Raw genomic sequence first — 22,197 nt, 5'->3', positions numbered from 1 at the left:
ACATTTACTTTATTTGAATTACGTTTCTATTTTAACTTGGCTATTTCATGCATTTATGTTACATATTTCATTAAACTTTTACTGAAAACGTTGGTAAGACTTGATGCTTTGTTAGACCGTTGGTAAGTCCAGGATAGGATGTTCCAGGCATAGGCTCGGTTGTTCCCGTCTAAGTAAAATTTAATTGAATATTAAACATGGCTGCATTTCTTAGACAATTGAAAATAGGATCTAATTCAAAACAAGATAATATAGTACAAAGTCATGAATATCATATGCCTATAAACAATTCAGATTGGACAATCCCAGAAGAAAGAATTGAACACATTTACAGAATTGGCCCTTTAGATTTCAAAACAGCTTTATCAGTTAAAACTCATGAAGAAACAATATCTATTCAAGAAGAATATCAAACTATACAATTATTAAATCATAGTACAATTCAAAAATATTTAAGTAAAGGATATCGCTATATTCATATTGGATTAATACAAATTGCTGTAAAACCCTTATTCCATTTAGGAGTTGATGCTCCAATATACTTAGCATTAAGAGATACTAGACTCAAACGATATAAAACTTCCTTACTTTCTATGATTCAAACAAATGTATGTAACGGACCCATATATTTTAACTGTGCTCCAAATTTTTCAATAGATTTAACTGACCCACATATTTTAAACTCAGTTATATTAGACATTCATCTACAAGGAAATGAATTTGAAAAACATACAAAGAATTTTGCAATAATATATAGAATATATTACAGACCTCTATCTTCACATTTAAATCCAAAATTTATAATGACTCCAACTCTTAAAGATGAAACAACTTTATTACAAATAGATGCAGATAGACCTACAACATATATTCCAAAAAGATTAAAATGGAATGAAATAACTATACCAAGTGAATTTGAAATTAAAAATCCACAAGTAGCAAGAAATATAGAACAAACTACTGCAGAAGATATTATAGAAAAAGAAGATGGAAGTACTTTAATAAGATTTACATCATTAAGAGAAAGACCAGAATCATCTTATTCATGGCTACCAGCTAGACGTTCAAATTATGAGTCAACTGAAATTAATTTCCCTATGGAAGGTACATCAAATTTTAAATATAAAACTCCTATTCCAGAAGTTGTAAATCAAAATAAATCTAACTATTCCCCAACACATTCTCAAATGCAAGGTGAAATAAATGTTATAAATAGACCATATAAAATAAATCATAAATATTTACAAGAAGATTATGAAGATGAAGAAAACACAGAAAAAAGAATTTGGTTTTTTAAATTAGAAAAAGAGTATAAAGAAAAATTAATTTTAGAATGGAAAAATGAATTAGAAAAACAAAAGTTTGATTTTCCTTTCTTTACATGGTTATCATTCTATACTTCAAAATTAGGAATAAATGATATATATAGTACTCCCCAAATAAATGTTCAAACTAATTTATATAAAAAATGGAAATTGAAAGACGATCAAATCTTAACATCAATACACCCTCCATTACAAGAAGTCAAAATTAATATCGGACATGGAGAAGTAATTGCCTCACCTTTTAAGAAGGGTAGGGAAGCTGAATCAAGTACAAATAATTCAATAAATCTGGAAGATATTAAAAAAGTTTATCAACAAAATAATTATACAAATCAAATTCTTCATACAATATCTCAACATATGGAAGTATTAAATACCAAAATTGATACACTAAAGAAACCAGATTTAAAATTCCCAAATGATATATCAGCACCTCATTTTCAACCTAGAAGTCTGACAAGAGAAAAAGAACAAGATTTAGTACAAAGTATTAGTAATCAAAAGATAAGTAATACAGATAATTTATTAAATAAAATATCTAATGCATTACAAAATCTAACTACAGATTCAAAACCTTCAACACCTAAAATAAATACTCTAGATCAGATTATAGAAGAAAATTCAACTGAAGAATTAGAAAATTCAAGTAACGAATCAATAAATTCAGATCAAGAAGAAGATATAGTTTTACCCATAGAAAATCAATTTGAAGAAACAAAAGGAAATCAAATAAATAGAATAAAAAGAAAAAACTATAATAATAAAAAAAATTGGAAAATGATAAGTTCAAAAAATTATTATCCAAGACCAAGTCCTCCTGACATTCAATATGAAGAAAGATCAAAATTTAGAACTACTAAATATGATGGAGATTAAATATTCAAGAAATAATACAATAAACTTGGTATTTTTATTATTTCTAAAATACTTTATGAAATTAATCTAAGATATATTTATTCAAGAAATATCCTAACTTTGAATCAAGAATTGGAAAAGCCTCTTCCAATGTCACTAGTCAGAGAATTCAAAATAAAATGGTGGACCGGATTCAATCAAGAATATGGAGATCAAACCAATGTGATAAGATTTCTGACTACCGGAGACAAATTAAAATGGACTGCAACAACTACCACTACTCAAAAGGAGACAAGACAGCAGACAAGTATTCCAACCACTACACCTACTCCACCAACTCCAAAGAAAGAAAAAGAAAAAGAAAAGATGACGGAAATGGCATCCGAAGAAATAGCCAGTAACTTTTTAATAAAGCAAATGATGCAGAATCCCGAGATGCTTAAAGAGTATCTGAATTATTTGCAAAAGCCAGTCAAAAGAGAAGAAACAGACAAAATTGATGAGTCAGCAGGATCATCAGATTCAACTTTTGATCCTTTTGAAGATCCCATCGGTGGACAAAATCCAAACGACTTTTATAAAAGATGTCGGCCATTCAACAAAAGAAGATGAAATTCAAATTCAGATGAAATGAAGATTCAAAGGAACCCGAGCCTCTATAAATAGAACTAGATTTTAGAAGATAGGCATCGGTGAATTAGCCATTCAGAAATTTGAAAGCCTTTGTAAACACTCTCAAATACCATTCTTAGTTTCAAGCCTCTTTTCCAACATATCTCAATCACTCTTGTATCAAAAGTCTTAATAAAAGTCAAGGATTCAAGAAATTGTGCAAGCTTCCGTAGAACTCATTGCAACTCTCAAATATTCATTGTAAGTCCTCATAATTTATGTTTATTGCAAGCTCCAACTCTATGCTTCAATATTCATGAACACACCTGGGTTAGAAGTGGTATCAGAGCCACACACCAGTTTATATTGCATACGCATATTTAAACTTTGAATTTACATTTACTTTATTTGAATTACGTTTCTATTTTAACTTGGCTATTTCATGCATTTATGTTACATATTTCATTAAACTTTTACTGAAAACGTTGGTAAGACTTGATGCTTTGTTAGACCGTTGGTAAGTCCAGGATAGGATGTTCCAGGCATAGGCTCGGTTGTTCCCGTCTAAGTAAAATTTAATTGAATATTAAACATGGCTGCATTTCTTAGACAATTGAAAATACTTAAACCCATAGGAGTAGCAGATTGTGGTAAAGACAACTAGAGAACCAGTTGAGAAATATAATGCAATTCTTACGTTTATTAACTCTTTTCGAGTCTCCTCAAAGAGAAAATGCAACTTTCTCCTTTCTCCCCTTCACACCCCAAACAAAAACCCCTAATCTCTGTTAATGGCAAAACAAGACATTATTAAGACACAACTAAAATACAAGTTTGAAGTTGTCACCTGGGTAAAATGTGATATTCTCCATATGGATTGGTTCTTTATGGGCTACTTAATAAATATATATTCTGATTGTCCTGCAGTGCTTGATGGAGAGGACTTCTCAGACTTCAATTGGCGTGAAGAGAATGGGTGAAATGGATGATGTCCCATTCAAAAATACAGCTAAAAGAATGTTTCGACGGAAGGAAATAACTGTGAAAGCTGTTGAGCTGTGTTCACAATGGGAGGATCACCTTCGAGATCCCAACTGGCATCCTTTTAAGATCGTGAAGACTGATGATAGTAAAGGTCATAAGGTAAAGATCTGACTTCAGCAATTAAGATTTCTTATGCTACAATGGTACAGATTGATTTCTTAATTTACAGTAACTTTTTTAATTTCTGATGTAGAAATTGCTGATCTGAAGAAATTAGAACAATAATTGAGTCAAAGTTCAGCAGACAGCCTAAGGTATCCATCATCGTCATCTACTAGTGTTTCAGGCCGCAATCAAGCAAATCAAGTATTATGAGTATGTACATATGATTAAAATTCAGTTTACAAGTACAATTAAGAAAATATAGAAATATTATGATGTAGTGGTCTATTCTTTTATTAGATGGGAAGTATGGTTCAATTCAAGAGTTTGTTTAATCCTACAAAAGTTGTAGCAAAAGGATATCTGCATGGTATGAATCCATCTGATGAGATTGGAGGACAAGTGTTAGGATAAAATTGGTATGAAATAAATGTACAAGTCATGGTGGAACCTAGTGAGCAGTTTATTAGACCATATGACTCGTAGCAAACAATCCAAGATGCACTTGGAGCACCAATCACTTGGCCTTTTCATTTGGTATGACATCTCAATTTTGATATCATAATATTCTTTCTTACCATATTTGTTATTGACTTACTATCATTTTTCTTGAAATCAGAAATTGCATTTTAATGTATGCATGTTTGTATTCATACAGGTTGCAGTAAATTTTGAAGGCTAGAAAGATATGGATGGGTATCAGCTACTTGTTGACTCTTACTGCAAGTTCTTGTAGATTTAGTGCTGATTCTCTCATTTAGTTTCTTTTGTCTATTAGATGGCAATGCTTTTCATGTTAGTTTGCAGTTCTTTTGAACCCTTTCACTTAGTTACCTTTGTTGTTGAAGGATATTTGAGTATTGATTTTGCTTTTAAATTACTACATGCATTCTATTCTTTGGCATAATTTTACAAGTCCTTTGAGTATCTGATTGACTGAATGTACAGCAGGGAGCACAACCAAGTTTCTTCTTTATTTTAAAAAAAAGAAAAAAAATTCGTGGCAGTTAAAAGTGTCAGCATAGTTCAACAGGTTTGACAATATCCTGACACTTTCGATTGTCAAGAAAAAGGATTTTTGTTGGCAGATGGAATGCTATAATAGCATAGTTTTCCTGACACATTTGAATGCTACGAGCCTATCCCCACATTGGAAGGAACAACACTCGTCCGAGGTTTGAGGAAAAGTAAAGTGTCAGTTTAGATTATCTATACTCACACCTTTAAATGTCCTTAAAGGTCATTTTTGTTGTAGTGTATTGATTAAATTAATCAATTAACTTATTCTTTTAGATCAAGATTAATATCTAATACTGTATCTTGACTATCCAAAGAATGAAAATAATCAAGTAGATTGCTTCACATTTAAGTGTACATCCTCCGTGTAACTAGGAATGGTAACGCTGCGGGTTTGAGGCAGGGCCCCACTGCCTACTACTTTCCCCCGCCCCGTCCCCTGCTCCCCCAACCCTGCCCCATTTCCCCCGCGGTTAATAAAAATTTGTTATATAATTTGATTGTAGTCAAATTTTAGCAAATAATTAAGTACTAAAATATAAACACATTGCCAAATTATTATTCATTGTAATTTCACAATTTAAACCCATAAAAACAATCAAACAAAAACTATTTGAATACAATCCAAAGTAATGAAACAAATACAACTAAAGTAATCAAGTTTTCACGTTTGAAATAAATATAGTCACTAAGTCATATTGTATTTTTTTTTGAGAAAAAGTGTTATTGTGTAAAATATAATTAGTAATTTAGTATAAATGTATTAGTATATTTAGATAACTAATTAATAATTTCTATTAGTAGACATGCATAATTATTAATATAATTGATAATATCAATTATATTACATATACTAATATATATTATATAATACTTATAAGTAATCATATCATTATTATAAATTTGTAACTAATTAAATTAAATATTATATATATACATACATATATATATATATTTTAACGGGTGGCGGGGCCCTACCCCATTTCTTAATCGAAAAAATTTCCCCCTTACCCCATTAGCCCCTCATGGGGTGGGTGCCATCCCTACGTGTAACTAATATCTCTTACCATACTTATCACATATTAGTTTTAGAGCAAGGAATATGTCCCTACGCTATTTAGGCAAACAGTATTCCTTTGTACAAAAATACAACTCCAATGAAGCAGTATTTTGAAACACCTATCTAAGACCATTTCACCGACAACTAAGATATTTTCAGTTACATTTCTATAAATGGCTAATAAGAAAATAGTTCTTCTAAAATAAGAGGTGGTATACCTGTATAGATTATTAACTGTTTTTCTATGCTAAACCATACCGAACCACTAATGATTTCTACTATTCATTTATAAGAAGCAATCAAATAGAGTTAAGGTATAATAATTCACATTCAAGATACTATAATAATGTTAAATCTAAGGATCACTTATAACCACCTCACATAAGGATTAATCCTTTAGACACTTAAAAAAATCCCTCTATATGGATTAGTTTAGTGAATTTGATCATGTTATCAAGCATTCATATACTAGTTTATATGTCACGCATCAAAGTAAATTAGATCTACAACATCTCATATAAAAACCACCCCAAATGCATAATTGTCATCCAGTACAACCACCCCAATGCCTAAAGAACTAGTTTGACAGGAGATTGCACCATTACATTTTAACTTTGAAAAAGTTGCACCTGGGTCACATTGTGATTGTTCCATCCATCTTCACTATTAAACCTTGTGGATCTAAGAGTAAAATCAAATACATATCAGAAGATCTTCTAATATGATCTTTAGTGTATACACTTTATTCAAGAAATACTATCTTTATTAATCTAAATAAACTTATATATTTGACTTTGTACAGTAGAAGATTAATCTAATATTAAATATCAAGAAGAATATCAAACTATACCATTATTAAATCATAGTACAATTCAAAAATATTTAAGTAAAGGATATCGCTATATTCATATTGGATTAATACAAATTGCTGTAAAACCCTTATTCCATTTAGGAGTTGATGCTCCAATATACTTAGCATTAAGAGATACTAGACTCAAACGATATAAAACTTCCTTACTTTCTATGATTCAAACAAATTTTTCAATAGATTTAACTGACCCACATATTTTAAACTCAGTTATATTAGACATTCATCTACAAGGAAATGAATTTGAAAAACATACAAAGAAATATATAGAATATATTACAGACCTTTATCCTCACATTTAAATCCAAAATTTATAATGACTCCAACTCTTAAAGATGAAACAACTTTATTACAAATAGATGCAGATAGACCTACAACATATATTCCAAAAAGACTAAAGTGGAATGAAATAACTATACCAAGTGAATTTGAAATTAAAAATCCACAAGTAGCAAGAAATATAGAACAAACTACTGCAGAAGATATTATAGAAAAAGAAGATGGAAGTACTTTAATAAGATTTACATCATTAAGAGAAAGACCAGAATCATCTTATTCATGGCTACCAGCTAGACGTTCAAATTATGAGTCAACTGAAATTAATTTCCCTATGGAAGGTACATCAAATTTTAAATATAAAACTCCTATTCCAGAAGTTGTAAATCAAAATAAATCTAACTATTCCCCAACACATTCTCAAATGCAAGGTGAAATAAATGTTATAAATAGACCATATAAAATAAATCATAAATATTTACAAGAAGATTATGAAGATGAAGAAAACACAGAAAAAAGAATTTGGTTTTTTAAATTAGAAAAAGAGTATAAAGAAAAATTAATTTTAGAATGGAAAAATGAATTAGAAAAACAAAAGTTTGATTTTCCTTTCTTTACATGGTTATCATTCTATACTTCAAAATTAGGAATAAATGATATATATAGTACTCCCCAAATAAATGTTCAAACTAATTTATATAAAAAATGGAAATTGAAAGACGATCAAATCTTAACATCAATACACCCTCCATTACAAGAAGTCAAAATTAATATCGGACATGGAGAAGTAATTGCCTCACCTTTTAAGAAGGGTAGGGAAGCTGAATCAAGTACAAATAATTCAATAAATCTGGAAGATATTAAAAAAGTTTATCAACAAAATAATTATACAAATCAAATTCTTCATACAATATCTCAACATATGGAAGTATTAAATACCAAAATTGATACACTAAAGAAACCAGATTTAAAATTCCCAAATGATATATCAGCACCTCATTTTCAACCTAGAAGTTTGACAAGAGAAAAAGAACAAGATTTAGTACAACGTATTAGTAATCAAAAGATAAGTAATACAGATAATTTATTAAATAAAATATCTAATGCATTACAAAATCTAACTACAGATTCAAAACCTTCAACACCTAAAATAAATACTCTAGATCAGATTATAGAAGAAAATTCAACTGAAGAATTAGAAAATTCAAGTAACGAATCAATAAATTCAGATCAAGAAGAAGATATAGTTTTACCCATAGAAAATCAATTTGAAGAAACAGAAGGAAATCAAATAAACAGAATAAAAAGAAAAAACTATAATAATAATAAAAACAATTGGAAAATGATAAGTTCAAAAAATTATTATCCAAGACCAAGTCCTCCTGACATTCAATATGAAGAAAGATCAAAATTTAGAACTACTAAATATGATGGAGATTCAATATATGAATGGAATATAGATGGCAAAGCTGAATATGAAGTATTAAATAATTTGCAAGAAATGGGAATGGCAAGATTAGCTTATAAAATAAAAAATATTCAAGAAAGAAATATTGCAACATTATTAGTTTCAGGATTTACTGGACAATTAAAGAATTGGTGGGATAATGCTTTAACATTACAAGATAAATTATCAATATTAGATCATACACAAGAATTAGAAGATGATCAAGGAAATATTCAAATACAATCAGATGCTGCAGAATTTCTAATTGTAACTATAGTAATGTATTTCATAGGAAATCCAAAAGAAGAATTAAATTCTAATAAAACATTTTTAACAAATTTAAGATGTCCAACATTATCAGATTTAGATGGTATAAAGATATGTTTTTAACAAATGTATTAAGAAGACCAGATTGTAATGCTTCATTTTGGAAAGAAAGATTCATAACTGGATTACCAAGTTTATTTTCACAAAGAATAATGGATAATTTACAAAAAGAAATGGGAACAGATGTAATTTCATTCGAAAATATTACTTTTGGACAGTTATTTGCTTTTGTGAAAAAAGAAGGATTAATATTATGTTCAGAATTAAGATTACAAATAAAATATGGTTCAAAAACAAAAGAAGTAGGATCATTCTGTGATGCATTTGGAATTAAAAGAATTAGATCACCATCAGCATATAAAAAGAAAATTAAAAAATATTCTAAGAAACCAAAATATATTAAACCTAAGGAAAATGAACCAACTAAAAAGAAAAGATTTATTAAAAAGAAAATTGTTTGTTATAAATGTGGAAAAATAGGACATAAAGCAAACAAATGTAGATTAAAAGAGAAAATTACAGAAATTTGTTCTAAAGAAGAAGAGATTAAAAATAAACTAATAAACCTATTAATAAATGAAAAAGAACAAAGTTTTGAAGATGATTATTACAATGATATTTCTAGTTCAGATAGTGAAGAAAATTGTAATTGTACTCTAAAATATATAAATGTAATAACTAAAAAAGAAGACAAAGAATTTTTATTAGATATAATAGAAAAGATTAATGATCCAATAGCTAAAAAAGAATATTTAGAAAGATTAAAAAGTTTAATTATTCAAGAAGATAAAATGCCAAAAATTATAGAACCTTTTAGTATTTCAAAGTTAATAGATAAATATCCTAACATAAATGTAATGAAGAAAGAAACTACTAAAGATCTTCAAACAGAGATTAATAATCTTAAAATACAAGTAAAGCAATTACAACAAGAAATAATAGAATTAAAATTAAAAGATTTAGAGATAGAATCAAAATTAGAATTAATAAGTAATCAACCTTCAACTTCTAATTCTAAAACAGAAGAAATATTAATATCAGAAAAATTGGTAGAAGAATCTCAATATTTAAATACTATTGAAAGAATGACATTTCAAAAATGGTTTGCTTTAGTAACTATTACAGTAGAAGATTTCAAAGAAACATTCGTAGCTCTAATAGATAGTGGAGCTGACACAAGTTGTATTAAAGAAGGAATAATTCCCACAAAATATTGTGAAAGAACAAATGAAAAATTAATGGCAGCAAATGGAGAAGATTTGAAAGTAAGTTATAAATTTACAAAAGGATCAGTATGTAACAATGAATATTGTATTAGACATAATTTCATAATTGTAAAGAATATACATCATGATGTAATACTAGGAACACCCTTTTTAATTCAAATATATCCCTTTTTAGTAAGTAATGAAGGAATTTCAGTAAATATAATGGGAAAAATTGTTATATTTAAATTCTTAACTCCAATTAAACAAAAGGAATTACATACATTACAAACATCTTCGATATATAAAACAATAAACACTATTACCAAAGTACAACAACAAATAAGCTATATTAAAGAAGAAAAATCTTATCTAAAAATTGAAGAACAATTAAATGATATTAAAATTCAAAAAAGAATATCTGAATTAGAAAAATTACTACAGAAAGAAATTTGTGCAGATATTCCTAATGCTTTTTGGGATAGAAAGCAACATATGATAGAATTACCTTATGAAAAAGACTTTGATGAAAAGAATATTCCAACAAAAGCTAGACCAATACAAATGAATTCTGAGTTATTAGAATTTTGTAAAAAAGAAATAAAAATATTACTAGATAAAGGATTAATAACTCCTTCAAAATCACCTTGGAGCTGTGCTGCATTTTATGTAATGAATCAAGCTGAAAAAGAAAGAGGAGTTCCAAGATTAGTAATAAATTATAAACCTCTAAATAAAGTTTTACAATGGATTAGATATCCTATTCCAAATAAAAAAGATTTGCTCAATAGATTGTTTAATGCAAAAATATTCTCAAAATTTGATATGAAATCAGGATATTGGCAAATAATAATAGACCCAAAAGATAGATACAAAACAGCATTTACAACACCTTTTGGACATTATGAATGGAAAGTTATGCCATTTGGATTAAAAAATGCACCATCAGAATTTCAAAATATAATGAATGATATTTTCAATCCTTATAGTTCATTCAGTATAGTTTATATAGATGATGTATTAATATTTTCGGAATCAATAGAACAACATTTTAAACATTTAAGTATATTTTTAAAAATAGTTAAGAAAAATGGATTAGTTGTTTCTGCTCCAAAAATGAAATTATTTCAAACAAAAATAAGATTTTTAGGACATAATATATATCAAGGAACAATAAAACCAATTAATAGAGCTTTAGAATTTGCTACTAAATTTCCAAATGAGATAAAAGATAAAAATCAATTACAAAGATTTTTAGGATGCTTAAATTATATAGCAGATTTCTTTCCTAAATTAAGACAAGAATGTTCCATATTATTTAATAGATTAAAGAAAAATCCAAAACCTTGGACAGAAGAACATACTCAAAAAATAAAATATTTAAAATCAAAAATAGAATCATTACCATGTTTATGTCTACCTCATCCTAAAGCATTCATGATAGTTGAAACAGATGCATCAGAATTAGGATATGGAGGAATATTAAAACAAAGAATAGATAATTCAAAAGAAGAATTAGTTAGATTTCATTCAGGAACATGGTCTGACCCTCAAAAGAATTATTCAACAATTAAAAAAGAAATTTTATCAATAGTCCTATGCATATCAAAATTCCAAGATGATTTATATAATAAAAAATTTTTAATTAGAATAGACTGTAAATCTGCAAAAGAGATTTTACAAAAAGATGTTCAAAATATAGTTTCAAAACAAATATTTGCAAGATGGCAAGCTATTTTATCTGTATTTGATTTTGAGATTGAATTTATCAAAGGAGAAAATAATTCCTTACCAGATTTTCTTACTAGAGAATTCTTACAAGGACATGGATCCAGCAATGATGGCTCAAAGAAATGATCGTGAATATACAAATTATTTGAGAACTCAACGAGATTCTCCCAGCCTTCAAAATAAAGAAAAATCAATCCAATCCAGAGGATATGTCTATTCCATTCAGACTTCAAATGGAAGACAATTTATTCCATCTTACCAAATTCCTAAATACGATGAAATCTATGTTCACAAAAGTCCCTATGCAACTATTACTCCAAAAGAAAAAGCCTTTCTTATACAAAGACAAATTCAGAAAAACACTATCAGACTTCTTACCCATCAGAGATTAAGCAGAAGTGGAGATTTTCTTCACAATCAATATATTCAACATTACCAAAAACAGAACAGAGAATTATCTGATCAACTTAAAGATATTATTTATTAAATTTTGCAGGAAGATGGATTCAAAAGCAGGAAATTCCAGACCAAAGACTCCTCAAGATTATGAGATGAGTCTAACTCCTGTTACTCAAAATAGATTTCAATTATTATCAGATTTTCCAGCATTGACTTATAGTCAAGCTGCCACTCCAATTGCTTCTCAAATAAGACCAATTCAACAAATAGCAAAATCCTCAGACAAATCCCCAGGAAATACTTATTTTACAAAACCATTTACTCAACATATTACTTTAACCAGATTCCAAGAAATACCCATATACTCTACTCTTCAGCAAATTACTCAAAGGATCTTTCCTCCCAAATGCCATTGGCAACCAGATGATCCTTCAAAAAATTTAGATTATTATGAATTAATCCTTACAGATACTCAATCTGTAGAGATTTACCCTATTCCAGATAAAAAGAATCCAAATATTATTAGTCATTCAAAGTGTATTATAAAGAAAGTTTGTTCTCCTAATGAATGGACTTCTCTTTATTCCAAAAAATCCTTTTCAGTAAACTTTATTCCAGATGGATTTACATATCAGGATTACAAAATGACATGGTATCGTGCTTTCCTTTTTAGACCATTCAATCATTCTTGGTTTTTCACCTTCAAAGAACATTGTAGCAAAGAATTTCCAATTTGGTTCAATCACTGGTGGAAATGGTTTGGACCACAGCCAGAGATATTACCTCCAAATGTGCTTATGGGATTTCAAACCTATCTAAAAAGAGCAAAGGGGGAAGAATATACAAGACCAATTTTATTTCACATGGAATTCAAAATACCATGGATATTTTGTTGGAGTTTCAAGATTCATCAAGAATTGGAAAAGCCTCTTCCAATGTCACTAGTCAGAGAATTCAAAATAAAATGGTGGACCGGATTCAATCAAGAATATGGAGATCAAACCAATGTGATAAGATTTCTGACTACCGGAGACAAATTAAAATGGACTGCAACAACTACCACTACTCAAAAGGAGACAAGACAGCAGACAAGTATTCCAACCACTACACCTACTCCACCAACTCCAAAGAAAGAAAAAGAAAAAGAAAAGATGACGGAAATGGCATCCGAAGAAATAGCCAGTAACTTTTTAATAAAGCAAATGATGCAGAATCCCGAGATGCTTAAAGAGTATCTGAATTATTTGCAAAAGCCAGTCAAAAGAGAAGAAACAGACAAAATTGATGAGTCAGCAGGATCATCAGATTCAACTTTTGATCCTTTTGAAGATCCCATCGGTGGACAAAATCCAAACGACTTTTATAAAAGATGTCGGCCATTCAACAAAAGAAGATGAAATTCAAATTCAGATGAAATGAAGATTCAAAGGAACCCGAGCCTCTATAAATAGAACTAGATTTTAGAAGATAGGCATCGGTGAATTAGCCATTCAGAAATTTGAAAGCCTTTGTAAACACTCTCAAATACCATTCTTAGTTTCAAGCCTCTTTTCCAACATATCTCAATCACTCTTGTATCAAAAGTCTTAATAAAAGTCAAGGATTCAAGAAATTGTGCAAGCTTCCGTAGAACTCATTGCAACTCTCAAATATTCATTGTAAGTCCTCATAATTTATGTTTATTGCAAGCTCCAACTCTATGCTTCAATATTCATGAACACACCTGGGTTAGAAGTGGTATCAAACTTTTTAAATAGTAAAGGATATCGCTATATTCATATTGGATTAATACAAATTGCTGTAAAACCCTTATTCCATTTAGGAGTTGATGCTCCAATATACTTAGCATTAAGAGATACTAGACTCAAACGATATAAAACTTCCTTACTTTCTATGATTCAAACAAATGTATGTAACGGACCCATATATTTTAACTGTGCTCCAAATTTTTCAATAGATTTAACTGACCCATATATTTTAAACTCAGTTATATTAGACATTCATCTACAAGGAAATGAATTTGAAATAACTATACCTAGTGAATTTGAAATTAAAAATCCACAAATAGCAAGAAATATAGAACAGACTACTGCAGAAGAAATTATAGAAAAAGAAGATGGAAGTACCTTAATAAGATTTATATCATTAAGAGAAAGACCAGAATCATCTTATTCATGGCTACCAGCTAGACGTTCAAATTATGAGTCATCTGAAATTAATTTCCCTATGGAAAGTACCTCAAATTTTAAATATAAAACTCCTATTCCAGAAGTTGTAAATCAAAATAAATCAGAGTATTCACCAACACATTCTCAAATATTAATAATCTTCTAAATTGATTTTCTACAATAAATCTAATTTAAAGGTTCTAATATATTAAAAGGATTAATAATCCAAGGTGATTTTGAGGGTGTTATTAATCCTTTATCTATTAATGCTTGTATTTCTTTTTTACAAAATTCTAATAATTCGCTATTCATTTGTATAGGTCTTGCTTTAGTTGGAATATTTTTCTCATTAAAATCTTTTTCATATGGTAATTTTATCATGTGTTGTTTTCTATCCCAAAAGGCATTCGGAATGTCTGCGCAAACTTCTTTTTTAATTAACTCTTCTAATTCTAAAATTATTTTTTGCATTTTTATTTCTTTTAATTGTTCTTCAATTTTTAAATAAGATTTTTCTTCCTTTATATAATTTATATGTTGTTTTACTTTAGTAATAGTATTTATTGTTTTATAAATAGAGGATGATTGTAACATTTGTAATTCTCTTTGTTTTATTGGAGTTAAAAATTTAAAAGTAATAGTTTTTCCCATAATATTAGTAGAAATTCCTTCATGCCCTACTGAGAATGGATATATTTGAATCAAAAAAGGTGTTCCTAAGATTATATCATTACTTATATTTTTTACAATTATAAAATTATGTCTAATACAATAGTTATTATTACATATTGATCCTTTTGTAAATTTATATTTTACATCTAGATTTTCTCCATTTGCTGCCATTAAAGTTTCATTTGTTCTTTCGCAATACTTAGTAGGAATAATTCCTTCTTTAATACAACTTGAATCTGCCCCACTATCAAATAAAGCTACATAAGTTTCTTTGAAATCTTCTACTGTTATTGTGACTAAGGCATACCATTTTTGAAATGTTATTCTGTCTATTGTATTTAAATATTGTCTCTCATCTACTGGTTTCTCTGAAATAATTATTTCTTCTGAGGTTAATGTTTTTGAAGTAGAAGGTTGATTCTCTATTAATGTCATTTTAGCTTCTATTTCTAGATCTTTAGTTTTTAATTCTATAATTTATTTTTGTAATTGTTTTACTTGACTTTTTAAATTATTAATCTCTGTTTGAAGATCCTTAGTAGTTTCTTTTTTCATATTGTTTATATTAGGATATTTATCTAGTAATTTTGAAATGCTAAAGGGTTCTATTATTTTTGGCATCTTTTCTTCTTGTATAATTAAACTTTTTAATCTCTCTAAATATTCTTTCTTAGCTAAAGGGTCTTCAATTTTTTCTATCATATCTAATAAAAATTCTTTATCTTCCTTTTTTGTGATTACATTTATATATTTTGGATTACAATTACAATCTTCTCCACTTTCTGAACTATTTTCATCATTGTAATAATCATCTTCTGTACTTTGTTCTTTTTCATTTATTAATAGACTTATTATTAATTTATTCTTTATTTCTTCATCTTCTGCACAGATTTCATTTAATTTTTCTTTTAATTTGCATTTATTCGCTTTATGTCCTACTTTTCCACATTTGTAACAAACAATTTTCTTTTTATAAAATTTTTTCTTTTTCTCATATTTTTCATCTTTGTTAGATCTTTTATATTTTATATAGTTTTTATCCTTCTTATTTTTCTTTTTATATGCTGATGGTGATTTTATTCTTTTTATACCAAATGCTTCACAAAATGATCCTACTTCTTTTGTTTTTGACCCATACTTGATTTGAAGTTTTAACTCTGAACATAATATTAATCCTTCTTTTTTCACAAAAGCAAATAATTGGCCAAAAGTAATATTTTCAAATGAAATAACATCTGTTCCCATTTCTTTTTGTAAATTATCCATTATTCTTTGTGAAAATAAACTTGGTAATCCTGTAATAAATCTTTCTTTCCAAAATGAAGCATTGCAATCTGGTCTTCTTAATACATTGGTTAAAAACATATCTTTATACCATCTAAAATCTGACAAAGTTGGACATCTTAAATTTGTTATAAATGTTTTATTAGCATTTTATTCTTCTTTTGGATTTCCTACAAAATACATTACTATTGTTACAATTAGAAATTCTGCAGCATCTGATTGAACTTGAATGTTGCCTTGATCATCTTCAATTTCTTGAGTATGGTCTAATATTGATAATTTATCTTGAAGTGTTAAAGCATTATCCCACCAATTTTTTAATTGTCCTATGAATCCTGATACTAACAAGGTTGCTACATTTCTTTCTTGAATATTTTTAAGCTTATAAGCTAGTCTAGCCATTCCCATTTCTTGTAAAGTGTTTAATACTTCATATTCGGCTCTTCCATCTATATTCCATTCAAAAATTGAATCGCCATCATATTTAATAGTGTGAAATTTTGATCTTTCCTCATATTGAATATCTGGAGGACTTGGTCTTGGATAATAATTTCTAGTACTTACCATTTGCCAATCTTTTTTATTACTCCTAAAAGGTTTTCTTCTTCTTATTTTATTTATTTGATTATTTCCTTCTTCTTTAAATTGATCTTCTATTGGTGAAATTACATCTTCATCGCTTTCTGATTCACTTGATTCTTCTGATGATATTTCTTTATTTTTTACACTATCTAATGTACTTACTCTAGAAGTCTGAGTTTGGGCCTCTGTTGTTAAACTTTGCAATGTTTGAAATATTCTATTTAATATATTATCGGTATTATTTATTCTTTGAGTATTGACACTTTGAATTAATTCTTGTTCTCTTTCTCTAGTTAAACTTCTAGGTTGAAAATGAGGTGCTGAAATATCATTAGGAAATTTTGTTACTGGTTTCTGAATACTATCTATCTTTGTACTTATTACTTCCATATGTTGTGATATAGTATGAAGAATTTGATTCGTATAATTATTTTGTTGATATAATTTCTTAATGTCATCTAAATTTACAGTACTATTAGTGCTTGATTCTGCTTCTCTACCTTTTTTGAAAGGGGATGCAATTATATCTCCTTGTCCTATATTAATTTTAACTTCTTGTAATGGAGGATGAATTGACGTTATTACTTGATTGTCTTTTAATTTCCATTTTTTATATAAATTAGTTTGAACATTTATTTGAGGAGTATTATATACATCTTCTATTCCTATTTTTGAAATATAGAATGATAACCAAATAAAGAAAGGAAAATCAAACTTTCTTGTTTCTAATTCATTTTTCCATTCTAATATTAATTTTTCTTTACATTTAGAGGATAATTGAGAAAATCAAATTCTTTTTTCTATATTTTCTTCATCATCAAAATCTTCTTGTAAGTACTTATGATTTATCTTATATTTCTTACTTATTACATTTATTTCTCCTTTCATCTGGGAATGTGTTGGAGAATAATCTGATTGATTTTGATTAATTACTTCTGGAACAGGAGTTTTAAATTTGAATGTTGAAGTACCTTCTACAGGAAAATTTGTATCAATTGATTCATAACTAGATCTTCTAGCTGGTATCCATGAATGACTTGAAGTTGAAGGTCTTTCCCTAAATGAAGAAAATCTTAATAAAACCTTTCCATCAGGTTCTTCTATTATATCTTCTGGATTTGTTTGTTCTATACTTCTTGGTGCTTGTGGATTTTGAACTATAAATTCACTTGGTATAGTAATTTCATTCCATTTCAATCGTTTTGGAGTGTAGGTAGTCGGTCTGTCAGCATCTACTTGTAATAGTGTTGTTTCTTCTTTTAAAGTTGGAGTCATAATAAATTTTGGATTTAACTGTGAAGACAAAGGTCTATAATACATTTTATAAATTACAGCAAAATTTTTTGTATGTTTTTCAAATTCATCACCTTGTAAATGAATATCTAATATGACTGAATTTAAAACATGTGGATCTGTTAAATCGACTGAAAAATTTGGAGCACAATTAAAATAAATGGGTCCATTGCATACATTTGTTTGAATCATAGACAAAAGTGATGTTTTATATCTTTTGAGTCTAGTATCTCTTAAAGCTAGATATATAGGTGCATCTACTCCTAAATGAAATAAGGGTTTAACCGCAACTTGAATTAAGCCTATATGAATATATCTATATCCTTTACTAAGATATTTTTGAATTGTATTATGATTTAATAATGGAATGGATTGATATTCCTCTTGAATAGAAATTGTTTCTTCATGTGTTTTAACTGATAAAGCTGTTTTGAAATCTAAGGGTCCTATTCTGTAAATATGTTCTATTTTTTCTTCAGGAATAGTCCAATCTGAATTGTTTACGGGCATATGATATTCATGACTTTGAACTATACTTGGTTGTTTTGAACTAGATTCTATCTTTAATTGTCTAATTAATGCGGCCATGATAAATATCTTATTTAATTTTTTCTTAGCAGGAACAACGGAGTCTAAACGTGGAACATCCTATTCTGGACTTACCAACCGACTTACAAGACTTCTAGGTCTTACCAATGATAAGATAAATTTATAAATGAGATATTTAACATGAATGCATACATTAGAAATTTAAGACAAGATATTTTTCAAAACAATCAATAACTTCGATATGGTTCTGATACCATCTGATCAATTGGATCAAGACTTATTGGACCAAAGGTCCATACCCATAATTTGACCCAATTTATTATTCAAACCCAAAATTTTCTTGATGTCCATAATGTCTTATAAAACTATATATTTAGTGGGCCAAACATATGGACTTTATAGGCTTGAATGTCTTATTTAACTTTATTAGGGTTTATTCAAATTAAAGAAACCCTAATTTTCTTAACGTAAATATATGTACATTAGCTCTATTACCTAAGAAAATAGGTCAAATAATTCAAGTATTAATCAAATTGACAAGAAAATATTCTCAGTTTCAATTTCTGTCCATAAAATGGAGAAAAGGACAAAGGACTTCCCGAAGCCAGAAAACAAATTAGCTTACATCATCAAAAGCATGCGGATCCCACAAACATTATGCTATCCAATGGAGAGTTTCACAGAATTGATTCATGCATTCTTTCTTATCAATTTTGATCCTTAAAAAATAGAGAAATTAAAAGAAACCCCATGTCTGCCATGTGAGAAACCAAAACAGAAGCCGAAACATGAAAACCCAAAACGATGACTATAGAAAACATGTACCGTGTGGCCTATCATGACTTTTGCATCTAGTTAGAGAACATAATTTACAAAACCACGTCATGACTTATGCATCATGTAGCGGGTCCACAGATTCATAATCAAAATTGAATGCAATTGTTTAATAGTCAAAATCGAATACAATTGGCCATTAACCACGAGTTTTCTCGTTTAATAGCCGATATGAACAAGTTAAACAATCAAGGCAGGCCAATACTTCACAAATATCATACATAATTGTTCTTTAAAAAAAATTACTAAATCCAAATTATTTCCTAATAATCAACCATATAGGCTCTGATACCACTTGTTAGGGTGGTAATTTATATTAACCGTTGGTGAAAGCCATCACCTATTAAACCCAAAATCTATATGGCGATTATTAAGAAATAAATTAACAAGAAAAATTGCGGAAGCGTACCTGGATTCATTTCGTCAAACTGATATATGAATTTCCAAGAGTATTGGGGTGGCCTTCCAGGTCAACACGTATTCGCCGATCCTTGAGAGAGTCCTTTAGTATCTCTCTGGTATTTTTCCTGACGATGGGATATCAGGGAAGAGCTATATTTTGTGGTACTAGAAAATACGACAAATAGAATGATGCGTGTGACCTGGGGACCATAACCTTATTTATAGGTAATATTCTTGTTACCCTTTGGAACCCGATTTCAGCCCATCATAGAAATAGGATCCCTTAAGTCTCTACACATTAAAGGCTCACACCCTATTAGATACATTAAGCCCAAACTATATTTGATCACTTTAATTGGGTTTAACCTTAATTGATAGTTTGCAACACATAATTATTTACATATAAATCCAATGTTGGATTAAGGATCCAACAATCCCATGAAATAGGTCCATATAGGTAATAACAAGTCGAAATGACTAAAAAGCACTTCAAATTTAAGTCCCTCCCGAGATAAGTGTTTTGACTACTAGTAATTGTAAGGTTGAATTTAAAACTCTTAATGAATTCATATCCCATTATGGAGGCATATTTGAAACAGTATGCACTTTGATGAATTCACCTATATGAGAGTGGAGTGGAGCCGCTCTTATAAGATTTATTGGCCAAATCTTTAAAATTCTCATGAATAATTAGGCAGGCGCACGACCTAAAAGCACAACATCGCATTGAACAGCAAATTGTGGGTTACAATATGATTGATAAAATCTCTATTATACATCAAGAGTTATTGGTTCATAGAAATTCATATTTCATCAATAATTTTGTAAGTCATGTTTTGTCAATCTAAATTTGGTTCATAGTCCAAAAGGCACCTAACTAGACTATGAACCAAACTAATTACATTACACCCAAATAAATCCAGCATATTTTAACTTCTATCCAAAATCTTTTGAAATAGGAAGGAGATTGTTGTAAATAATGCAGTATTTCAGAAGATTTTATTGTAAATAATGCAGTATTTCAGAAGATTTTATCTTTTTTCTTGAAGTAAAATTTATTTTTACGTTTACCAGGATAAAGTTTTATCTCTTCATCTCCAGATAAGATTTTATCTTTTATATCTTAACAGTCTATGAATAGAATTGTTGCATAAAATCAGTCACTCCAACATTCACAATCACAAAATTAGCACACATTTTATTTTGTTACAGAATTATATCTTATCTCTTTCTCCAACGTAACTCTTTTCTGACACCTATAAATACCAGATGCTCCTTATTTGGAAGGTACACTCTCACTCACAGCACCAGTTGAATTTTCCTGGTAGCTCTCTTCTCCTCTTTCTCACCATTTTCTTTTCTCCTCTCTGCTGGTACAATATTTGCTGGTTCTATTCCTTCTTAAAAAGAAGAAGGTTTGTTTAATCTTGAGAAAACATTTCAACTTTCTAAAGTAGTTTCTTAGGACAGTACTATTAAGCACGACTCAAACTTCCTCCAATTACGCCTGTTAGCATTGTTCGGATAATTTTTACAATAGTAGTTTTGTTAATAGAAAATTTTTACCAAAACAATTAATGGATTTTACCATTTGAAAACCATATCACAAAACAAGAAAAAATATAAATTTCACACGGAGCATATTCTGTCTTTTAAAATCATTTACGTATATCATACTGAAGTTAAACCACAAAATTTAAACTTGCAATTAGTTTCATTTATAACAAAAAAGTTGACTACAATTATTCAGTTTTACTTTTAAAAATTGTGGCTTAGGTCATAAGATCGAAACCTTTTTGTTTAATGCTTTCTATCTTTTGTATTTATGCTTAAAAACTACTAATTTTATAATCAACCATATATTTTCATGATTATACAATTCCAATCTATTGAATACACTCTTCCCAGAATCTGTGTTACCACAAAGGACAGACGAAAGTCTAACTTAGATAATTGATGCTATCGTTGTACCACTGATAACCTTCTAGGTTTAGGCCCCCCCATTATTTTCTTGATTACAAAATTGGCCATTGCATACCAGAGGATATTACTAATAGACGTTTATTATGTCTATAAAGAAATAAAAGAATCCAACTTTTTTTTCTGACTCTCTATATACACTAGGTTTTTTCAGCCTCGCGCGAT

General features: G+C 28.7%; 1 long non-coding RNA gene across 2 annotated transcripts; it reads left to right on the top strand.

The window, feature by feature from the left end:
* Window positions 1–2,882: 2,882 nt before the first annotated feature.
* LOC140005784 (uncharacterized) lies at window positions 2,883–4,788 on the top strand. 2 transcript variants are annotated; one of them, XR_011813352.1, is made up of 4 exons: window positions 2,883–3,053; window positions 3,720–3,935; window positions 4,030–4,090; window positions 4,597–4,788. It is a non-coding gene; the product is annotated as an uncharacterized lncRNA (long non-coding RNA). The 2 variants fall into 2 exon arrangements; XR_011813351.1 differs by having other exon boundaries at window positions 4,030–4,475.
* The last annotated feature ends 17,409 nt before the right edge of the window (window positions 4,789–22,197 follow it).

Source organism: Coffea arabica, chromosome 4e (genome assembly GCF_036785885.1).
Source record: "Coffea arabica cultivar ET-39 chromosome 4e, Coffea Arabica ET-39 HiFi, whole genome shotgun sequence".
Lineage (NCBI taxonomy): Eukaryota > Viridiplantae > Streptophyta > Magnoliopsida > Gentianales > Rubiaceae > Coffea > Coffea arabica.
This window is presented reverse-complemented; position numbering and strand designations above follow the sequence as displayed.